The following is a 12,791-nucleotide window of genomic DNA, read 5'->3' as shown; positions in this document are numbered from 1 at the left end:
ATCTGAACTGATGACAGAAACACTCACTTTGTACCCATTTCTGTGAGAAGCCTCCCCCAGCCTCCTTTGGCCTCCCCTCCAGTCTCAATCTCTGCGTTTCACCAGTTACCGATTCTTGTCGCTATTCCTCCTACTTTTTATCTCGCTCCCTTTCCCCCCTTCTGTTTCCCACACTCGCTTTTCCCTTTACCATCTTCCTCCCCCCCCCTTCCTGTTTGTTTCCCCACTTTGCATGTTTCGTGTCGACACCGCAAGAACCAACACAAAGCTCAGAGAGCAATGGTGATACAAGGTCACAGGTGAAATTGGATGATGACCTGGTGGTTCATGACTGTATTTGAAGCACATGTGTGACTGCATGTATGTGGAGTGTCTCACTGTTATTCATCAGGTGACAGAGGCAGCTCTGCCATGTTGTAGCTCAGAGGTGAAGAGGCGAGCTCACAGGTGACTGATGATTTGGTGCTACAGATTAACTAGTATTTATTATCATGACAATTGTTAGGCTGCTGATGTAAACTGATTCATTAGTGTATGTTTGACAAAGAATCTGAATTGACATGTCTCACTTTTATATGGCAATATGTCCTAGTGCAGTCAGAGGGGAGGAGCCAGGGCCAAAGGTGAGGCACATCAAGCACAGAATAATAATTGTAATCTGAGGATAAAACGCAGGTACTGAGGCTGAAAGAAGCTTCAGTGCTCTCAGAAGACTAAAAACATGGCTAAGGTCAACAATGACTCAAACGAGATTAAACAATGCTGCTGTATGTCCACCAGGAGAGACTGGACAGTATAGATGTAAAACCAATATGCCAGCAGTTTATCTCAGTGAGAGGAGCAGGCATGTGTTTGGCTGCTTCACATAGTGGACATTGAGTTGTTGTGTGGGGCATGTAGTCCATGTCTGTTGCTGTAACAGTAGCTCATGTTTAGAATAAAAGATCGCAGCTCACTGAGTTAATCGGGGCAATAGTGCCTCAAACGTTGCATCATTTTGCTGAGAGATCTTTTACTTTGAACAAACAGAAACAGAAACAAACCAAGATGGCGCCGCGTATGGATGCCCTGGTGCTTCAGTGCGTTACTTTTGTTTTGCTTTTGTGCATTTCTTCTGTGTTTGGGCACTCCTCTGGATACTCTTACACCAGAGAAGAGCTCCTTAACTACAGGACTACAACGCCTGTGGATTTATTTCCAATATTTGTCGCATCTGCGGCAGATTTACTGCTGACTCTGACCAGGAAAGCGAGACGCTGAAAGAGAGGGAAGCGAGCCGGCGCACTCGTGCGTTTGAGGAGACGCGGACTGCGTACTGCTCTTCCTGGGATCTTCCCTTCTAATGTACGCTCACTCGGGAATAAGATTGACGAACTGGCCCTGATGAGAAGCATGAACAGAGACTTTGCCTCCTCCTGTGTCTTATGTTTTACGGAGTCGTGGCTCAGTGAGGACATCCCGGACAGCGCGCTCAAGCTGGAGGGCTTCCATCTGCTGCGCGCGGACCGGCAGGCCGCTCTCTCCGGTAAGTCCAAAGGTGGAGGTGTCTGCTTCTACATCAATAGTGGCTGGTGCACAGATGTGACAGTGATTGCTCAGCACTGCTCTTCCTCTCTGGAATACCTTTTTATCCACTGCAAACCGTTTTATTCTCCGCGGGAGTTTGCTTCATTCATCCTGGCCGCTGTTTACATCCCGCCAGATGCAGATGCGCAGGCAGCTCAGTGCGCACTCGCGGAGCAGATTCTCCACACGGAGCGGACATTCCCGGACTCTCTCATCATTGCTCTTGGGGACTTTAACAAAGCCAATCTGAGCCATGAGCTTCCCAAATACAAGCAGTATATTAAATGCCCGACCAGAGAGGAGAGGACATTAGACCACTGTTACAGCACGATCAGCGGGGCCTATCGTGCGGTGCCGCGTGCTTCACTCGGACTTTCTGACCACGTCATGATCCACCTAATCCCCGCGTACAGACAGAAGCTGAAGCTCTCCAAACCTGTCGTGAGGACCAAAAAACTGTGGAGCAACGAGGCTGTGGAGGAGCTTCGCACGTGTTTGGAGTCTACAGACTGGGACACATTGAAGGCTGCTTCTAACAGCTTGGACGAGTTTACGGACACTGTCACCTCCTATATCCACTTCTGTGAGGACAGCATTGTGCCATCACGCACCAGGGTGAGTTATAACAATGACAAACCCTGGTTTACTCCTAAACTCAAAAAGCTGTGGCTGGAAAAGAGAAAGGCGTTCAGAAGCGGAGACAGGGACTGCTACAGAGAGGCCAAGTACAGGTTCACTAAAGAAGTGGACGTTGCTAAACATCAGCACTCTGAGAAGATGCAGCAGCAGATCTCAGAGAATGACTCGGCCTCTGTGTGGAAAGGTTTTAGGAATATCACCAACTACAAGCCTAAAACCCCCCACTCCACTGATGACTTGCTCTTGGCCAACACCCTTAACGACTTTTACTGCCGTTTTGACGAGCCATCAGGCAGCCTTCACACCTCCAACGGCCCCAACAATAGAGGCACTTTGGACACTAATTCCCCCACCTCTCCCCCCTCCATAGAGCCATCACCACCTTCAAACCGTTCACCTACAACACCCCCCTCCTCACCCCACACAAAAGAGGATTTCACACCACCTCCTCCCACCACAACTCTTCATATTCATGAAGCAGATGTGAGGAAGCAGTTTAAGAACCTGAATGCTCGGAAAGCTCCTGGCCCAGACGGTGTGTCTCCTGCCACCCTCAGACACTGTGCAAACGAGCTGGCCCCAGTGTTTTCTGGCATTTTCAACTCCTCACTGCAGGCATGTCATGTGCCTGCCTGCTTCAAGTCCTCCACCATAATCCCTGTCCCCAAGAAACCTAGGATCACTGGACTAAATGACTACAGACCCGTGGCTCTGACATCTGTGGTCATGAAGTCATTTGAGCGCCTAGTTCTCTCCCATCTCAAGACCCTCACGGCCCCCCTCCTGGACCCCCTGCAGTTTGCATATAGAGCCAACAGGTCTGTAGACGACGCCATCAACATGGCCCTACACTTCATCCTGCAGCATCTGGACTCCCCAGGAACCTACGCCAGGATCCTGTTTGTGGACTTCAGCTCTGCCTTCAACACCATCCTTCCAGACCATCTCCGAGGCAAGCTTTCCCAGATGAATGTGCCTGATCCCATCTGCCGGTGGATCACTGACTTCCTGACGGACAGGAAGCAGCATGTGAGGCTGGGAAAGAATGTCTCGGACTCCCGGACCATCAGCACTGGCTCCTCTCAGGGCTGTGTTCTTTCTCCTCTGCTCTTCTCCCTGTACACCAACTGCTGCACCTCCACCCACCAGTCTGTCAAGCTAATCAAGTTTGCAGATGACACCACCGTTATTGGGCTCATCTCGGACGGGGATGAGTCTGCCTACAGGAGGGAGGTTGAACGTCTGGTGTCCTGGTGCAGCCACAACAACCTGGTGCTGAATGCCCAGAAGACAGTGGAGATTATTGTGGACTTCAGGAAGCACACAGCCCCACTCCCCCCCATCATCCTGACTGACACCCCCATCACCTCTGTGGACTCATTCCGCTTCCTGGGTACCACCATCACTCATGACCTGAAGTGGGAGCCCACCATCACCTCCGTCATCAAGAAAGCCCAGCAGAGGATGTACTTCCTGAGGCAGCTGAAGAAATTCAACCTGCCAACACGGACGATGATGCAGTTCTACACTGCAATCATCGAGTCCATCCTCACCTCCTCCATCACCGTGTGGTACGCTGGAGCCACTATCAGGGACAAACAGAGACTGCAGCGTGTTATGCGCTCTGCTGAGAAGGTGATTGGCTGCAGACTCCCATCTTTGCAGGACCTGTACACCTCCAGGACATTGCAGCGTGCAGCTCGGATCTCAGCTGACCCTTCTCACCCTGGACACAGTCTGTTTGACCTGCTACCCTCAGGCAGGAGGCTCCGGTCCATTCGCACCAGAACCTCTCGCCATAAGAACAGTTTCTTCCCCTCTGCTGTTGGACACATGAACAATAACCATATGACTGTCCCCGCCACTAACACATGACCCTACGCTGTGTTCACTGCATCATTCCATGTTTGGCACTGATCACCACCTGCACTCATGTATATATCTTTCTATGTAGCACTCTTAATTCTTATTCTCATGTATATATCTCATGTATATCTCATGCACATATCTTTCTACGTAGCACTTTTAATTCTTATTCCTACTTTTATTTTTTTCATGTCTATTTAAGTGCTATTTATAACACTATGTTTGCACTGAAGCACCGCAGCAATTTCCTAATGTTGTAAACCTGCTCAACATTTGGCAATAAACCCCTTTCTGATTCTGATTCTGATTCTGATTTGTGGTAATCTTAGATGAGTAGTTTTATGGACAAAAACCACCAGGTCAGTGTTCCCTTAGTGCTAATGTGTCAGAGATGTTGGTGTACTATAACTGAAGTAATGATGTTAAGTCCTTAACGTCATATTCTTTTACTGTCATGACTGTATTTGAAGCCATTTTTTATTTTTGTATGAGCTTTTGTATGAAGTAAACTAAAGCCTAAAATACTTAGTCATTTGTTTAATAGTAATTTAACATTATATAATTCACATATAAAACATATAAAACTATGAATTGTAATTTTAAATGGTTTAAAAGCACGTAGAATAGCATATGTAGGCAAGAATATTTCTCCTTTTTTGTTAATCAAGAAGGAAAAACAAAAAACAAAAACAGGGCAGGGTTCGGTGGTTGAATCATCCGTCCCCACCAATGCCCAAACCAAATCTACGCCCTTGATATATGTATATTTTTAAACCTGGACCCTCAGTAGCCGGTTACTAAGATTAAATGAAGTACCCTTTGAAGTAACCTCTGCTGATGATGTGAATGTGACCATCGCCTAGAAGGCTAGAAGAACAGCCACAAGGAGCAGTACCCTACATGGAGAAGTATGTTAGAACGGAGGGAAGTTAGCCAATTGTTGGAGCTGTAGAAAGATGTGATGAAGAAGGTACCCAAGAAGTACAGCAAGCTGTCCATACCTGAGGCCTTGGAAACTGCCAAGCAAAGACTCATGGCCTTGGCCAGCCACTTGAAGAGGTACACCCAAGAAATGGAAGGCAGAAATAGAAATCTTCTATAGTTTACACGTTTTGTCATGTGCTGTAAGTGGGCAGTCTGGAGGCTATAGATCATTGCCCTCTTAGTGATTTTGGTTTAAAGCAATTAATAAACTCTAAAAGCTGGTCTGCCAGATTAAAACACCATTGTATGGTGATACTGAAAACTTATTTGTTATGACTGTGTTATGCTGAAATGGTTTTTACTCATATTTCGTCCTCAGTTTCCTTATCGTCTCATTAATAATTCACTGAGGAGTCAGCTTCAGTAGCCAAAGATTAACTCCTCCAGGAAAACAATGACTAGCATCCAGCAGCCTGCCAAGCTTTCTGCAATCTGGTGACACACTTCAAGGATTCCTGGGGTAGGCATTTACCCATAACCCCATGCTCTCAGCTAGGACATTTCTGTGATACCGTTTACTGCTGATGTTATGCAATGGGTAGATGACACACTATTAAACTTATTTACTCAAGTAAAAGTGAAAAAGTACAGGCTCTGAAATTTACTCCAAGTAAGAAGGTAAAAAATCTCTCTTCGCAGGACGTTTTATGCAAACTGAACCCTGTGGTATGTTAACATAATAACATAATGTACATGAGAACGCAAATGTTATTCCAATCTCATTCAAAATTAGAATACATGTAATCAGATTAAATCTGTTATGTAGGACAAAAGCACTGAAAGGGAATTTTTAAGACTAACTATCCTGTTATTGTGGAGGGTGTCTTTGGCTCCACACCTAAACAGTCAGGGCTTAAAGGAGGAATCAGCAGGTGGGAGAACCCTACGATCTGTCATCGTGGCTCAACATGGGGACGAGAATCACAGATAATCGTTTCTGTGGTGAGCTCCGGTTATTTGTTTTTTTGTGTGCAGGTTTTGATCAGCTGACCTGTACAGCTGCTGCTCTGAGGTTCACTTCTCTGATTGATAGATTTACAGATGTAAGCAGATGTTTCATGAGCTATCTTGGCTGATGTACGTCCCCTACACCGATGGTATACTGTTTATACTGTCTTTATACTGGAAGGCATACAGTTGATATAATACAGTTGGTATAAAGGTGGAATTCAGTGAATCGATCTTTATGTAACCAGTCTGACCATGAAGACCACAGCCACTGTCCAACACAGTACTTTACTGTGAATCCATCACAGTACTGCAAGCTAACCTGTTTATCCTGCACTATACCACAGAGTACTATTATGCAACATTTGAATAACACAAACTTAGCATACTTAGCTTGTTCTGTAGGATGTTTTGCAATATAAAAATCACTAAATTATCAAAACAGATCACATACAGATCTAATATGTGACTGAAAATGATGACATTAAATGTAAGCTTTAAATCTATCAGCTGTCACTGAGCAGTTAAATATTTCCTCTGTCCTTCCTCTCCTGTCCTGTCTTTCTTATCTTTCTCCATCTCAGAGTGAATCTAGCTCATTCTTTTCTCTCTCTCAGCATCTGTACCCTTAGCTAGCAACACACTTTGTTTTGTTGTGTTATTGTGTGTTTGCTGATGTTTGTTGAGCTGATTGCATATGAAATTATGTGCTACTTAAAAACCACTGCAAGTAAAAACCATTACTACCTTTATGCTCGCTCCCTTTCTGTAGCAATAGCTAGATGCTGAAGTACCACAACCACAATTTATGGACAGGTGCACTCCTTCAACAGTTTTAGCTTTTCTGGAATTCTCTGCAGTTGGTTAAAAATATAAAGAATCAGTCACACAGATCCTGAATAAACATGGCATTGTACTAACACATACTCAGAACAGTTTTTTAAGGGCCGAGGCTGACTCGAAAGAAAAAGGACTCAAATGCAGGATGCAGAGCAGCACAGAGAATGTTTTAGTGACAACGTTTATTCTTTCACAACAAGTGTAAGTGAACAAAACCAGAAAACTGAGTCGTGTGTTTAACTAGTGCTAGGAACAAACACCAAAACTAAGGGGCACTTATGCGACCTGAGCTATGTAAACAATCAGTGATTTCTCAATGGTGGAAACTGCAGTTCTGTGGTTTGGGCCAAAGGGAGAGTCAAACTGGATGGCTGGGTCCTGGGAAAAGGGTCAGAGTCACTGAAACAAGAGGACATGTGTCAGGAATACTGGCAAGCTGTTTGTTCTGAATATTCCTTTGCACTCACTTGTCGTGGGTGGATCGGTAGCATAGAAGGGAGAGTGGTCCGGGTGAGTGGTACGTAAGCCGAAATTCCTGACGTTGAGGCAGGGAGGCAGGCAGGTGTGTGGAGTGAGTAAAACCGTGAGACTGTCAGGTCGTCGAGCGTCTGAATGGGGGTTCTATGGCGGAAAGTTGCAACTGGTAATCTGGTGTGTAGCTATGAAAGACAGATACAAGATGAGACCAGGTAGTTTGCTAAGACATGTACAAAACAACGCAGTGGCCTGCACTAACTGCGGTTACCTGAGAATCTCACAAAGAGAGGTTGCGCGCGCTGGCCTTATAAGTCCACGGCTTAATTACCCACAGGTGTGAGCAATGAGCAGGAACACAGTGGCTCCTCCCAGAGGTGGAACTGCCGGCTCGGAGGAAAAACACTGGCACTCACCTAAACCATGACAAGTTTTTTAAGAGCTGAGTTTTACTCAACCAAAACTTTACAGTTTTTTGAGACACCAAGTATGTCACAGCAAATGGTCAATGAGAACAAACTCTTAAAGATGAAAGAAAAAAACACCAGGTTCATCTGCATTGTGTATGCCACGGATAAATATGTGCACAGAATTGTGCTTACAGAAACAGAAGATAGGTAGCACTGAGTGGACGATCACAGAACTGTGTTCAGAGAGCCTCTGTGCCATCTCTCTTCATAAAGGAGATCAAGTGATGCTTCCATTATGTAACCTCTCTTCACTACACTATGTGCCACAGTGAGGATGAATCACAATCAGCCACCTCATTGCTGACCCGGCCAGCAAGCGTCACAAAGACATAAAGAGTTAGTCTCCAAAACTAATGCTGACAGTGAAAATTTTTCAGAAGAATTAGACTATAGTGACTCAAGGCTGACGAAAAAGCTAAAGTATGTTAGATGTTTGGCTGCAGCTAGCATACCTATCTTTTACCTTATTCTAAAATCTATGAACATACAACATAGCTCTTGTTAATAATGACATTTAAACTGGAAATAAAAACGAATAAAAATTGTAGAACTTACATCCTGATGATTAAGCTTTTCAGAAAGTCTCCTCGTGGATGAGAAAGAAAAGCTTTTTATTTATCAGGCAGCTTTTCAAGTGATACCCCTGAGTAATTAATCTATACTTCAACTTTTACTGGAATATTTTTTCAACAATTTAATTCATTTTTATTTATATAGCACCAAATTACAAAAAGCGTTGCCCCGAGGCGCTACCACAAGTATCTGCACTTCAGTACAGGATGTCTGTAGCACCCTCAAGGACTGACGTACGCACGATGTTATAGAACAGGGTTTATTCTGGTCTTGGCAACCCGTGAGAACTGCTCACAGACAAACAAGAAACAAAACATCACATTAAAATGTGCTCTTGTACTTAATGCCAATCAATCAAAAGTCCTTAATTACAGAAAATAAAACATTTAAAACACACAAACCTCGTGAGCTGTCATCCAGGAGGTGCTAAATAGTCCTTTATGGCCTTATTGCCTTATCCTCTATCTTCTTTCTCAATTATTTCCACTCTCTGAATGATATTTTCTCCATGTGTGGAGCTAACTGTGAACTGCAGCATGCAGACATCATGTACGCTAGCAAAAGAAAAAGTGTCTGGGTGGAGACCCAAACAGCAAAACTGTACCCTACACAGTTCACCACCAGAGGGCGCAAAAGAACAAAATCCAGACATACAGCTTAACAAACATCAAATGCAAAAGACTGTTACAATGTCTGTACTTTTCCATCTCTGCCCAGCACACACTTTAATTTTTTTTAGCTAAGTAACAAGGCAATGGTTTTGGCAAGTGCAGGTGACATTATTGAACCTGTTGAGAGATCAATTGCGTTATTGTCTTGGAAGAAGAAACCAGTGAAATGTGAAATGAAAAACACTGATCTTCTTGTTAGAAGGGTTTCAGCATTTATTTAGACATCATTTTCACATACACCAGTCAACCACATATCTATGCAGACCAAGCACACCCGTTAGGGAGGCGATGGCGTTTCCCTGTATCTGTGAACTCGGGAACTGAACAGTGACACCATGAGAAATATGAAAACTTTCAAGGTGACTTCCAAGCTTCCAGGATCCCGGCAAGCTCCAGCATCTACAGCATGCACTGGAACCAGCCTGGTGTCCAGTAGCCTCACTTCATAACCCACAGAAAATCTGACGCCAATGCCATGGTTCCGACATAATGGGACATCCCACGTCATGCATTCCTGCCACAAGATCAGGGCTGTTATGGCAATGGACTCCTGCTATATGGCTGCATGACTGCATGGTGATAGCCATGAAACATGAGGAACTAAATACATTTCAAGATCTCAAAACTTTGCATCTGTCTGTCTCACTCTCATTTCAGCCTTCTGCAATTAGAACACTGAGTCATGGGCTTGCACAATAACCAAGACGCATAATCACATAACACCAGCTTATCAGTCCTGCCAAGGGCACCCAGTGTACTCTGACCCAGTGTGTGTGTGTGTGTGTGTGTGTGTGTGTGTGTGTGTGTGTGTGTGTGTGTGTGTGTGTGTGTGTGTGTGTGTGTGCATGTGTGTGCATGTGTGTGTGAATCCAGAGATAAGGGGTCTGACTGCAGATCCATTAGCAGATAGTGGAATGGAATGAAAACCGGGTTGTAGAGGAGCAGCAGAGCAGGTGACCAATCAGTTCACATCTACACAACCAACTAATTTTCCACAACTCTAACAAAGCATGCTCAGCATTTACAGCCTGAGCTCACTGCTGCTTCACTCACTCTGCTGCAGTGTGTGAAGAGGCTGATCTCACAACTCTTCACTTTGGGACATTTAGGACTGAGACACACATTAACAGATCAGATCAAAGCATTTTTGGAGAAACTAGATTCACCATCAATTGGACAAAAACAGAACAAAGTTTACATGAAAAAATAACTATAACACTAACGATATGGTACTACAAGGTCATTAAGTTAAGATGGGGCCTGATTATTTAAGACCTTGTATGTGAGGACAAGAATTTTAAATTTCATTTACAATTTGACAATGCGGTTTTCATCCTGGTTGTTGAACACTGGACCAGCTCTTCATCATCTCAAGGATCCTTGAGGGTGCATGGGAGTTTGCCCAACCAGTGTACATGTGTTTTGTAGACTTGGAGAAGGCATTCGACCGTGTCCTGTGTCCTGTGCTCCGGGAGTATGGGGTGTCTGGCCCATTGCTACAGGCCATTCAATCCTTATACAACCATTGCAACAGCTTGGTCCGCTTAGCCGACAATAAGTCGGACTCGTTCCTGGTGGGTGATGGGCTCCGCCAGGACTGCCCTTTGTCACCAATTCTGTTCATAATTTTTATGGACAGACCTTCTAGGCGTAGCCAAGTGGCGGAAGGCTTTCACTTGGGTGGTCTCAGGATCTAATCTCTGCTTTTCGCGGATAATGCTGTGGTTGATTGGATCACAAACAATGATGAGACCGGCTACAGGAAGGAGGTGGAACACTTGGAGGACTGGTGCAGGCAAAACAATCTCTGCTTAAATGAGAAGAAGATGAAGGAGATGATTGTGGACTTCAGGAGGGGAAGACACACACCCCTACACGTCGGAGGATCTGCAGTCGAAGTAGTACCCAGCTACAAGTACCTGGGTACGTACCTGTATAGCAACCTCACCTGGAAAAACAACACTTCCAGCCTGATCAGGAAGGCTCACCAGAGCCTCTACTTCCTGAGGAGGTTGAAGCGTGCGGAGCTCAGTCCTCATCTCCTTCTACAGATGTGCGGTGGAGAATGTTCTGTGCTCTGGCATCAATGTGTGGCACGGAAACTGCACTGTGGCAGAGAGGAAAGCTCCACAGAGAGTGGTCGGAGGCAGCCTCCCAACCGTCACAGACATATACACCTCCAGATGCAGGAAGAGTGCCACCTGTATCATGTAGGACCCCACTCACCCAGCACACTCACTCTTTGTCCCCTCAGGCAGGAGGCTGAGGAGCATTAAATGCAAAACCACCAGACTGAGAAACAGCTTCACTCCAGAAGCTGTTAGACTTCTTAGTGCATAATGTACAAGAACTCTTATTGTAGCACCTTAATCACTACTGACACCGTCACTTTATCAATGCTGGTCATCATGCCCTTTGCTGCTAAAGTATTTATTTACACCTACATTTATACCCACACTCTATACTGGTACTCAGGTTGTTGCACTCTACTTATAGTATTATTTATTGTATTGACTTATTACTTGTCATTTCTGTTTGTTAAAAAAAAACCCAACACAACAACAACAAGAAACCCAATCATTTATTTATTACTTAAAAAAAATTCTGTTTCTTCATCATTTTTGTTTCTTTTCACTCCGGACCGTGTGTACATAATTTTGTTCCACCTCATGTTAACATGTGATACGAATGACAAATAAAGCTCCTTGAATCCTTGAATGATGTGGTTCTGATGGCTTAATCAGCTGATGGCCTCCAGCTGGCACTGGAATGGTTCGCAGCCGAGTGTGAAGCAGTGTGAATGAGAATCAGCACCTCCAAATCTGAGGCCATGGTTCCCAGCCGGAAAAGGGTGGAGTGCCCACTCAGGGTGAGGAACGAGTTCCTGCCCCAGGTGGAGGAGTATAAATATCCTGAGTGACGGGAGATCGACAGACTGATTGCAGTGATGTGGACGCCATCGTGGTGAAGAGGGAGCTGAGTGTAAAAGCAAAGTTCTCAATTTACCGGTCAATCCATGTCCCTACCCTCACCTATGGCCACGAGCTGTGGGTAGTGACTGAAAGAACGAGATCGCGAATACAAGCAGCAGAAATGGGCTTCCTCTGAAGGGTGGCTGGCCTCTCCCTTAGAGATTGGGTGGGAAGTTCAGCCATTTAGGAGGGGCTCAGCGTAGAGCCGCTGCTCCTCCACATCGAAAGGAGCCAGCTGAGGTGGTTCAGGCATCTGACAAAGATGCCTCCTGGGCGCCTCCTGGGTGAGGTGTTCCGGGCATGTCCCACCTGGAGGAGGCACCCGAGCTGGTCCAGTCCAAAAAGGCTAGGCAGCGCCTGTACCACCTCTGACAACTGAGGAAGTTCAGGGTCTCTCCAGTGATCCTTAGGACTTTCTATACAGGAGCTGTGGAGAGCATTCTCGCGCTGAACATCACATCCTGGTATGGAAACAGCTGTGTCAAGGACAAGAAAAGCTCTTCAGAGAGTGATCTGTACAGCAGAACACAGCTACAGGCTGCTCTCCACTCCCTTCAGGACATTTACACCAGGAGATGCTGGACTAGAGCAGCTTAGATATTGAAAGACTCGTCCCATCCCAGCAATAAACTGTTCCAACTTCTGCAATCAGGCAGAAGGTCCCCCGTCCTCCCAATCAACCATAACTGACTGAGACAGGACTCATTGTTATCACATTCTCATATCATGCCATCATGCCTGATCCTCTGGCTTCACTGCGGCCCAAGACCCCACTCACACAATGTGCA

The 12,791-nt window shown here is 45.4% G+C and overlaps 1 long non-coding RNA gene across 1 annotated transcript; it reads right to left on the bottom strand.

Annotated features, from left to right (window-relative positions):
• Nucleotides 1–6,936: 6,936 nt before the first annotated feature.
• LOC120730787 lies at nt 6,937–7,733 on the bottom strand. Its single transcript, XR_005695198.1, has 3 exons — nt 7,589–7,733; nt 7,311–7,502; nt 6,937–7,242 (listed from the first exon to the last, which is right to left on the bottom strand). It is a non-coding gene; the product is annotated as an uncharacterized LOC120730787 (long non-coding RNA).
• Nucleotides 7,734–12,791: the final 5,058 nt, after the last annotated feature.

This window comes from Simochromis diagramma, unplaced genomic scaffold (genome assembly GCF_900408965.1).
Source record: "Simochromis diagramma unplaced genomic scaffold, fSimDia1.1 OVJJ01000446.1, whole genome shotgun sequence".
In the NCBI taxonomy this organism is placed as follows: domain Eukaryota; kingdom Metazoa; phylum Chordata; class Actinopteri; order Cichliformes; family Cichlidae; genus Simochromis; species Simochromis diagramma.
This window is presented reverse-complemented; position numbering and strand designations above follow the sequence as displayed.